The sequence below is a fragment of the Capsicum annuum genome, chromosome 4 (genome assembly GCF_002878395.1).
Source record: "Capsicum annuum cultivar UCD-10X-F1 chromosome 4, UCD10Xv1.1, whole genome shotgun sequence".
Lineage (NCBI taxonomy): Eukaryota > Viridiplantae > Streptophyta > Magnoliopsida > Solanales > Solanaceae > Capsicum > Capsicum annuum.
Window position 1 is genome coordinate 80,414,159 of NC_061114.1, and position 12,505 is coordinate 80,426,663.

Consider the following 12,505-nt stretch of genomic DNA (forward strand, 5'->3'; position numbering starts at 1 on the left):
CTATAAAAGGTCGGCTGAGAATCCGCCGAATGGTTTTCTAAGTACCAAATTTCTTCATCCATGTTCCTAGATTATTCATCTTCGTCATGGGTTTTTGATGATATGTAATTTGTCAATTTCACGAGTAAACCCATGACATACTTAGTTAGGATCTTAATTTGATTTATTATCTTTACCATGGTTTTCTCTTGTTCCTCATCCCACTTGCTTTATCCTATACTAAATATGAACTTGGATGGAGAGCTATTGGTAATGTTGATGTCTTGAGTATGCCTTTGCCGATTGTGTTTAGTTACCTCTCTCAACTATTTTGTAGTTGCATTGAAGTTCAAGTTTAAGAGAGAACCTTCTGCGCATTGTTTACCTCCATTTGGTTAACATGATCTAGTGCTCGATGGAATAATTGAAAAAGTGTTTTCCCTAGAATATCGTTATTCAGGCAATTGGCTAACTTCCTATGAAATCTTTCCCATACTTCATGAAGAGACTCCCCGTTTCTTTGTCGAAAGTTCATGATTTCTTCTCTTGGGTGACACATGTTGGAGGTAGTGGAGTATTGATCTAAAAACACCTCTGTGATCTCATTCCATAAAGTGAGGGAAGCCATCGGGAGTGTAGGAAATCAAACAATGCTTCACCCATTCGTGAGAACATAAATAGACGAAGCCGAAAGGACTCTTGAGCAATATTAGAAATGTTGAATGGTGTACACACATCCAAGAAATTCCTTAAGTGAACATATGGATTCTCATGACCTTGACCCCCATATAGCCCATTTACTTGAAACACATAAAGCAAGACACTAATCACATGAAATGTCCTGTTTCCATAGTGAGGTGGGATACGGTTTTCTCTCACATGACTCTAACCATTTATGTAGCTTTCTACAAGAGTGGGTATATCGAATGACTCCACCAGATTAGTGCCATTATACATAGTATTGTTCATGCTAAGATTAACTAAAAAAGAACCAAAAACAACAAAATAAAATAAAGTACAACACTCTAGATACTCCCAAGTAAATTACACCACACAAGTGAAATTTATATTTCACTCCCCGGCAACGACGCCATTTTGATAACTCTCAAATCACTCCTATAATTTAAGAGTGAGGCGGTCAATGTCAAATAACCCAATTTGAATGGGGGTCAAATCTCAAGGATTGAATTATAGACTTCAAACTTTATGGATGCCCAACTACTATGAGATTACCTGGAATACTAACAAAAAAAACATGTAAAATAAAATGGGGGAATTTTTCTTAGAAGTGGTTTGTAACTAACCATGCACGAATATAACACTTTTCATTTAAAATCAATATTCGAGGAAATCTTGGGATTATATCTACCTAAAAGTGCAAACATGAGGGCTGATGAAGGTTTGACATAAAATTTAGTTGTTAACTAAAGGATAGGCTAGGTCTATAGTCATTATGACCAATCTTTCAATCAATCCACAACGATTTCACCCATTGGATCTTTCGATCACCTAACAAGTGTAAAGTTATATTTACCCAAAACCTTAATCAAGCATCCCTATTTCCAGGATGATGCTCTAGACATGATTTACACTCTAATTACACTTATTTCTAAGATTGCAAAAGGTAGTAAACCATAGACTTAATTGTCCACCATTGCCTTGTCCCCTTATAACCCTCTTTCAAGAATGTTATGGGTTACCTTATGTTCACCTTCATCCCTCTTTCAAGGATGATAAAGGGTTTCTAGAGTTTGGGGTTTTTACCCATCGAATCCATTTGGAAATTTTGGGGTTTTCAACTTCAAATTCCATCTAATAAGCTCAAGAAATGATGGAATCCATAATCAACAACTAAAATTCATGCAAACACATCAACACCCACACACAAACATAGTATTGTTCAACATAATCCCAAGCATAAATTACTTAGCTACTCATGAATAAAGTAAAGAGAAATATACCATAAAGATTTTCCAAAACATCTATTCATCACAAAATCACAAAGAAATTTTGCCTCCAAAAATAATTACACACTTGCCCAGTTAAGGTTTCTTCCTTATTAATTAAAAAATGTATATATGGTAAGCAATACCCAAATAAGAAAAGTTTTTTCTTAAATATGATTAGGGATGTGTCTAGTGCATTTATAGATATACCCCTTGACATATTCCCGCTGAACCGTGATAGTGGAAGACTATCTACGACTCATGAATATAGTGCTGACCGTCTTGACTAACAACGATCGCAGATTGAGGACCGTGATCACAGTAATCGAGGCTGATGTAGTCCAGGTTTTCAGCTGCACTCTTCTTTGCTCTTTTTTATTATTTTCAAATCAAATCCACATCTTTTGATTTCCTCAACTCTATTCTTTCAAAGAGTGGATATTAGTGCATTTTATCACTAATATGTCTCATTCAGTTATTCAAAACAAGGTAGTGTGTACAAATGTTTAGTGAGAATGGGTGGAAAAATCATCACTCATCAACACCCCCAACTTAAGACCTTGCTTGTCCTTAAGAAACACTACCTTTATTATGAGACAATTTCATATGTATACCCTAATTCTATCACTCAATAATCATGAAGACTCAAACTTGATTGCTACTATCAAAAGATTTTCACACATGGGTAAATAGTCTTTTAATTACACCCTCATCATTAAATGAAATAGCAAAGAATAGGCCTTGGGGGAGAAACCATGTAACAACTGCTAACACTCTAGAAATGACTCATATGTTTACTACAACCATGAAATACTTCCATTTATTTCATAATACAGAAGATGACAAAATCACCAACCATAACTAGTTCACATGAATTCTCACAAGAAAAGAAAAATTCACACGCCTAGTTGCCAATCATGCAACAAGGAATTATAAGTGCAATCACTCACTCTCTCAAGAAATTCTCCATGTTAACAAGTACCATGCCATAGGCTTGCTCCTATTTTCAATCACTACTACAATGACTATACTTTGTTGGGAATCACCAAGGGCTTATTTAGCATGTAATATAGGTTAAGGGTAGGATAGGAGAGCAACATAGTAGAACAAGGCTACACCCTCCTTGAACTTCTACATCATACTCTTTTTATGCTTTGCTATTGGGTCACTTCTTTTCACTTTACTAATTTGCCTACTTTTGTTTTTTCTTGGTTTCCTCACTCTCCTCTTTTTCTCTTCTTCTATAATTTTTGTGCATAGAAAATGCCTTTCTTTCCTTTACAGGATCTTTTATTTATTCAAATCAAAAAGTTTCACTTTCTTAAGATTGTAGGTACCTTCTTATGACTTTGTGGCTCAACTATAATTCTCTCTTTCCAACACCCCAACTTAGGATTTTTGCCTCAATTTGTATTCTTAAGTTCAGGAAGGATGGGGTTCAAGAGGGGATGAATAAAAGGGTGACGACTTGTAATTCCTTTTACAATGTAAAGTCTAAAGGCTCAAAGGGGGTGACTAGGGTTAACTCCAATATATTGGTAGGATTTTTAGGCTAAAGTGGGCTTTGAAAATCACAAGATGGCCTATGATCATTTTACCAACCAAGAACAATCAAAATTTAACTTCTAATGTTTAAAGGGGCAAGTTCTAGATAGTATAAATACATATGAGATGAAAAAAATTAACCTCACACACATGTCATGCGAATGTCATCAAAGGGGTTCAACTGTTCTATCCGCTTGAGACAATGATTGAGTATTCACTAATTTTTTGACGTCAACTTTCGGAGCCATAGAAAGAGGGAAAATTTCATCACAAAGTTGCGCATGTCCATGCCTTCGATTTTTGTAAATTTTTTTTGACGGAGGGGGTTGTTTGCTTTTGTATTCTCACCACATATAATTTGCTAATCATGGAAACTATACAAGCTATCATCTCACATTATAAATCATAGTATGGTCAACCCACCATACGGTTACTCAGACTTCACCAATGGATATTAATGTCCTAGATTATCTATGCTACTGGTACTCAGATTTCCCTTGAATTCTATTCCTTGATGGCATGAGTAATCGGACTTACCCTGCACCTATAGTTGGAAATCCAATAACAATAGAAAATCTCACCTAATGAAATTTAAACTAAAATAGAAAACTAAGAACGAAATAACTAATGTATGCAAATATAGGAACCATTAGAGTTCCTGAATATTAAACCCAAATAAAAATCAAAATAAGAATTATCCAAAATAAAAGAAAAGTATGTAGAATTATCAATAATACTGGCCCAGATGAAATGAACAATGAAACACCCTAACTAAAAAGGTAGAAGTATCCCTATTCCATAAATAATAACAGTTAACAAAGAGATATGGGTTTTCTCTAAAACCCCATCAACGTTTGCTATCACTCTCAATTTCTGCATCATCACCATTTACCCCAAAATTAGGCCATTCATACATGCAAAAACATGAATGCAGATGTGAGGAATTATGGAGGGGGTCAGTGGGTCAACTAGTTGCGGTGTTAGCGATAACAGCCATACGACCGCGATCACGGACATATGAGTCCCCACAATCGTTCTTAGGAACTGTGATCACGATAATTGAGTGTAGTTCTACTCTTCTATTTTCCCCTGTCTAGTGTTTTTGGTTGAATATTTTCGTTTTTAATCTTTTTTAGTTTTTAACTTAAATTTGCATACTTACCCCTTTCTAATCTTATCCCAAGCACACCTTAGTGTCACACATGCATGAGTTATTCATATGTAAAAAATAACATCAATACAACAAAATATTATAAAAAGGATATAGGCCATCCTTGTGGCATTTATGGGTTACCTCCCACACAACACCTTAGTTATCATCATGGCAAGATGTTGGCATTCATCAATTTGTCACGAGGGATCTTAAAGTTCCCACTTATCAACCTCTCATTCATCGATTAACCTTTTGGCAACTCTCTATTTTTTTCTTCACTTTGTGAACTTGTTTTTGGGATAACCCTTCTTTTGACTGGTTATTGGGCCTCGTTCATCCCAATTTCTCTTTCTAATGCTCTTTCTTTGTTTTTTCACTCTGCGTATGCATTTTTAAAATTTGATCATTATTTTGGAGGTTAGATATTGTTCCTCTAGTGAAATTCCCCTTAGGTTTAGAATCTAGAGGTGCGAAGATTAGTCCCTTTTGACTATCCAATTCTTTGATAGAGGCTGAATGGGAGACCACAGTTTTAGCAAGTGAAATGAATTTCTCTTTTAATTCACAGACCATTGTGCCCATTCCTTTAACTCTATGCAAAATGCTTGCAAGGATATCCTCCGTTGTACATCTGTTGGTGTCAATGGAGTTTGACTCTTTGTTAGAAGCCTGATCATGGTGAGGCACATAATGGCTATACTCACATTCTTGATCTCTCCATACTCGACCACCAACTCTATTTCTCTAACCTTAATTTCCACCTTGCCTATGATAGATTGGGTAAGAATCCTCTGAATGGTTTACTAAGTACGAAATTTCTTCATCCATCTTCCTAGATTCTTCATCATTGTCATGGGTTTTTGATGCTATGGAATTCACCAATTTCATGAGTACAATTGTGACATACATGGTTAGGAGCTCAAGTTGTTTCAATATCTTTGCCATGGTATCTTCTTGTTCGTCATCCCGCTTGCTTTGTTCTCTACTAACCATGAACTTTGATGGAGAGCTATTGGAAATATTGATGTCTTGATTATGAATTTTCCGATTATATTTAGTTATCTCTCTCAACAATATTTTCACCACATTATTGTGAAGGTTTAAGAGAAAAACTTCTGCTACATTATTTACCTCCATTTGGTTCAAAGGATCTAGTGCCCAATAGAATATTAGGACAAGTGTCTTCCCTCGAATCTTATGGTTTGGTCAATTGGATAAATTCCTATGAAATCTTTCCCATACTTCATGAAGTGGCTCCCATTCATTTGTCTGAAGTTCATGATTTCATCTCTCGGGTGACAGACCATGGAGGGAGAGGAGTATTGATCTAAAAACACATTTTTGATCTCATTGCATGAAGTGAGTGAAGCCGTAGGGAGTGTATGGAACCAATAATTTTTCACCCGTTAGTAAGAACGGAAAGAGACTGAGAGGAAAGGACACTTGTGGAATATGAGAAATGTTGAATGGTGTACACACATCCAAGAAATTCCATAAGTGAACATATGGATCCTTATGAGCTTGACCCTTGTATAGCCCCTTTACTTGCAATACATGAAGCACGACACTAATCACATGAAATATCCCTTTCCCATAGTGAGGTAGGATATGATTTTAACTAGAGCATAACTTCTACCATTTAAGAAGTTTTCTCCATTAGTGGGTACATCAAATGACTCCACAAGATTTGTGCCTTCATACATAGTTTTGTCCATGCAAAGATTACCTACAAAATACCCAAAAACAACAAACTATAATAAAGTACAACACTCCGGATACTCCCAAGTAAAAATACCACCACACAAGTGAAATCTATATTTCACTCCCCGATAACAGCCCTATTTTGATAACGCTTAACTCATTTCCCATAATTTGAGAGTAAGGAGGTCGTTTTCAAGTAACCCAATTTGAATTGGGGTCGAATCTCAAGGATTGAAATATAGACTTCAAACCTTATGGATTCCCAAATTACTATGAGATTACCCGGAATGCTAACAAAAACAACATGTAAAACAAAATAGGGGGTATTTTATTAAGGAGTGGTTTGTCAACTAACAATGCATGAATATAACACTTATGATTTAAAATCAAAATTTAAGGAAATCTTCGGATTATGTCTACCTAAAAGTGCAAGAATGAGGGTTGATGATGGTTTAACATGAAATTTAGTTGTTAACTAAATGATAGGCTAGGTCTATATTCATTATGACCAATATTTCAATCAAGCCACAACGAATTCACCCATTGGCTCTTTCGAGCACCTAACAAGTGTACAAGTTACATTCCCTCAAAACGTCTATCAAACATCCCTATTTCTAGGATGATGCTCTTGACATGATTTATACTTTGATTACACTTATTTTTAATATTGCAAAAGGTAGTAAACCATAAACTTAATTGTCCACCATTGGCCTGTCCCCCTATAACCCTTTTTCAAGGATGTTATGGGTTACCTTATGTTCACCTTCATCTCTCTTTCAAGGATAATGAAGGGTTTCTAGAGTTTGGGTTTTTCACCCATCAAACCCATTTGAAGATTTTGGGGTTTTCACCCATAAATTCCATCTAATAAGCTTAAGAAATGGTGGAATCCATAATCATCAACTAAAATTCATGCAAACACATCAAGATCCACACACAAACACAATTTCGTTCAACATAATCCGAAGACTAAATTACTTAGCAACTAATGAAGAAAGTAAAGAGAAATATTGCATAAGGATTATCCAAAATATTAATTCATCACAAAATCACTAAGAAATTTAGCCTCCAAGAATTATTACACACTTGCCCAATAAGGGTTTCTTTCTTATTAATTCAAAAATGTCTATATGGTAAGCAATGCCCAAATAAGAAAGGGTTTTTGACTAAATATGGTTTTGGATGCATCTAGTAGTTTTGTAGATCTACCTCTGGGCATATTCCCACAGAATCGCGATCATGAAAGACTATCTGCAACCGCATCCAAATGACCATAATTTTATGATGTAACCACGTAGTACTGAACTTCTTGACTAACCACAACCACGGATTGAGGGCCACAGTTGCAGTAACTGAGGCTGATGTAGTCCAGGTGTTCAAGTGCACTTTTCTTTGCTCCTTTTTATCATTTTCAGATCCAATCCACATCTTTTGATCTCCTTAACTCTATTAATTCTAAGAGTGGATATTAGTGACTTTTATCACCACTATCTCTCATTCAGTTATTCAAAACAAGGTATCATAATTAAATGTTTTGTGAGAATAGGTGGAAAAATCACCACTTATAAACACCCCCAACTTAAGACCTTGCTTGTCCTCAAGCAGCAGTACCTTTATTATGAGAATATTTCCTATGTATGCCCTTATTATATTACTCAATGATCATGAAAACTCAAACTTGATTGCTACCATCAAAAGCTTTTCACACATGGGTAAATAGGCTTTTAATTAGCCCCCCTCCCATCATTAAATGAAATAGCAAAGGATGAAATAGACTTTGGGGGAGAAACCATGTAAAAACTACTAACACTCTAGAAATGACTTACATATTGACTACAACCATGCTATACTTCTATTTATCTCTTAGTACGGAAGTTGACAAAATTACCCACCTCAACTAGTTCACATGGATTCTCACAAGAAAGGAAAAATTCACACGCCTAGTTTCCAATCATGAAACATGAAATTTTAAGTGTAATCACTCACTCTCTCAAGAAATTCTCCATGTTAACAAGTACCATGCCATAGGTTTGACCTTATTTTTTAATCATCACTACAATGAATATAGTTTGTTGGGAATCATAAAGGGCTTGTTGTTCTTGTAATGTAGGTTTAGGGTATGGTAGGAGATCAACTTTGTAAAACAAGGCTACACCCTCCTTGAACTTCTACATAATACTCTTTTTATGCTTTACTATTGGGCTACTTCTTTTCACTTTACTATTTTGCCTACTTTTGCTTTTTCTTGGTTTCATTACTCTCCTATATTTCTCATTTTATATAATTCTTATGCATATAAAAATGTCTTTCTTTCTTTTATGGGATCTTCTTGGTATTCAAATCAAAATGCTTCACTTTCTTAAGATTGTAGGCATCTTTTTACGACTTTGTGGCTCAACTACACTTCTTTCTCTTTCCACCACCCCCAACTTAGGATTTTAACCTTAATTTATATTCTTAAGTTCAATAAGTATGCTTTTCAAGAGGTTATTAATAGAAGGGTCATGGCTTGTAATGCGTTTTCCAAAGAAATGTCCAAAGGCTCAGGGGGGTGACTAGGGGTAACTCCTTTGTATTGGTAGAATTTTTAGGCTAAAGTGGGCTTCAATAATCACAAGATGGACTATGATCATTTTAACAACCAAGCACAATCAAAATTTATCTTTTAAAGACAAAAGGGGAAAGTTTTACATAGTATAAATAAACATGAGATGGAGACAATTAACCCCGCACACATTACATACAAATGTCGTCAGGGGGGTTTAATTATTCTTCCCTCTTGAGAAAATGATGGAGTATTCACTCTTTTTCTAAAGTTAACTTTTGGAGTCATAGAAATAGGGAAAAATTTCATTACAAAGTTTCTCACGTCTATGCCTTCAAATTTTGTAAAATATTCTGACGTAGATGGTTGTTTGCTTTTGTATTTGCACCACATATAATTTGCAAATCATGGTAACCACCCAAGATATTGTCTTACATTGTAAATCATAGTATAGGAAAACCACCATATGGTTACTAAGACTTCTTCACCAATGGATATTAATGCAACCCAGATTATCAATACTACAGGTACTCAGACTTTCCTTGCATTCTATGCCTTGATTCCATGGGTAATCAGGCTTCCCCTTCACCTATGGTTGGAAATCCAATCATAATGGTAAAGCTCATGTAATAAAATTTAAACTAAAAGAGAAAACTAAGAATGAAATAACTAATCCATGCAAATGTGGGCACGATCAGAGTTCCTGAATATAATAACCCAAATAAAAATCAAGATAAGAATTATCCAAAAGAGTAGAAATGTATGCAGAAATATCAATAATACAACCCCAGATGAAGTGAATAAGGAAACACCATAACTAAAAAGTTAGTAGTGTACCTATTACATAAATAATAAAATCCAACAAAGAGATAAGGGTGCTCCCTGAAACCCCATCAAAGACCACTATCATTCTCAATTTTTGCATCATCACCATTTACCCTAAAATAAGCCCATTCCTGCATATAAAAACTTAAACGATGATGTAAGGAAATTATAATGGGGGTCATTGGGTCAACTAGATGCGGTATTAGTAATCGCAGCCACACGACTGCGATAACGGACATGCAAGTTACCGTGATAGCAATAACTGAGGGCAGTTCTACTCTCCCATTTTCCCCTGTCCGATTTATCTACTTGATTATTGCCTTTTTAATCTTGTTTTAGTTTTTAACTTAAATATGCACACTTCCCACTTTCTAATATTATCCCAAGCACTCCATAGTGTCAGATATGCATGAGTTATTCATATGTAAAAAATAACATCAATACTACTAAAACATTATAAAAAGGTTATGAGCCATCCATGTGGCATTTGTTGGTTGCGTTCCACACAATGCCTTAGTTAGCATCAAGGAAAGATATTGGCATTCATCAATATGTCACTTGATATCTTTAAGTTCCCACTTATCAACCTCTCCTTCATCAATTAACCTTTCGGTAAATCTCTCCATCTCTTTCTTCTCTTTGTTAACTTGATTTTGGGATAAACCCTCTTTTGACTGAGTGTTGCACCTCTTTCCTCCCAATTCCTCTTTCATGTGATTTTCCTTTGTTTTTTCACTCTCCACACTTATAGCCAAAATTTGATCATTATTTTGGAGGTTGCCAATTATACCACTAGTGAAATTTTCTTTAGGTTTAGCATCTAGACCTGTAATGATTAGACCTATTTGAATCTCTAATTCTTTGATAGAGGCTGAATAGGAGACCACAGTTTTAGAATGTGAAACAAAGTCCTCTTTAAATTCACAGACCATTTTTTCTGTTCCTTCAACTCTAATTACAATTCTTGTAAGGATATCCTCTATTCTATATCTGTCGGTGTCAATGGAGCTTGACTCTTCGTTTGAAGCCCGATCATGGTGAGGTACATAATGCAATACTGATGTTCTCAACTTCTCCAAACTTGGCTACCAACCATTCCTCCAACTTTTATTTCCAACTTGCCTATGATAGGCCTGGTGAGAATCCTCCGAATAGTTTGCTAAGTTCCAAATTTCTTCATTAATCTTCCTAACTTCTTTATCTTCGTCATGGGTTTTTCATGATATAGAATTCTCCAATTACATGAGTGCACCCATGAAATACTTGGTTAGGATCTCAAGTTGATTCAATATCCTTTCTATCTTTCCTCTAGTGCCTCGTCTAGATTGCTTTGTTCTCTACTAACCATGAACTTGGATACGGAGCTATTAGAAATGTTGGTGTCTTGAGTATACCTTTGCCGATTGTGTTTAGTTACCACTTTCAACAATTTTGTAGCCACATTGAAGTGAAAGTTTAAGAAAGAACCTTCTGCCACATTATTTACCTCTATTTGGTTCAAAGGATCTAGTGCCCGATAGAATATTTGTATAAGTGTCTTCCCCAGAATATCTTGATTCGGGCATTTGGATAACTTTCTATGAAACCTTTCCCATAATTTATGAAGTGGCTCCCCATAAATTTATCTTAAGTTCATAATTTTATCTCTTGGGTGAAACACCTTTGAAGGAGGGGGTATTGATCTAAAATCACCTTTGTGATCTCATTCCTTTAAATGAGTGAAGCTGTAGGGAGTGTACGGAACAAAAACAATGCTTCTCCTATTAGTGAGAACAAAAAGAGACGAAGCCAAAAGGACTCTTGAGCAATATGAGAAATGTTGAAAGGTGTACACACATCCTAGAAATTCCTTAAGTGAACATCTGGATCCTCCTGAGCTTGACCCCCGTATAGCCCCTTTACTTGCAGTACATTAAGCAGGACACTAGTCAAATGAAATGTCCCATTGCCATAGTGAGGTGGGATACGGTTTTCACTCGCATGACTCCCACTATTTAAGAATCTTTCTCCATAAATCATACATCAAATGACTCCACAAGATTAGTGCCATCACTAAATGTTTCGTTCATTCTAAGATTACCAACAAAAGATCCAAAAAAATAAAGAAAATAAAGTACGACACTCCAGAACTCCCAAGTACAAATACCACCATACAAGTGAAATTTATAATTCACTCCCCGGCAATGGTGCCATTTTGATAAAACTAAACTCACTCCCATAATTTAAGAGTGAGGCGGTCATTGTCATGTAACCCAATTTGAATTGGGGTCAAATCTCAAGGATTGAATTACAGACTTCAAACCTTATGGATGCCCAACTTACTATTAGATTACCAAAAATGTTAACAAAGAAAATATCTAAAATAAAATGAGGGGAATTTTGTTTAGGAGTGGTTTGTCAACTAACAATGCACAAATATGACACTTTTGATTTAAAACTAAGATTCATGGAAATCTTATGATTATATCTAACTAAAAGTTCAAACTATAGGGTTGATGATGGTTTAACATGAAATTAGCTATTAACTAAAAAATAGGATAGGTCTATAGTCATTATGACATATCTTTCAATCAAGCCACAACAATTTCACCCATTGGATCTTTCGAGAACCTAACAAGTGTACAAGTTATATTCACCTAATACCTCAATCAAGCATCCCTATTTCAGGGATGATGCTCTTGACAAGATTTACACTCCAATTTTCTAAGATTGAAAAAGGTAGTAAACCATAGACTTAATTGTCCACCATTTATTTGTCTCTCTATAACCTCTTTCAAGGATGTTATGGGTTACCTTATGTTCACCTTCATC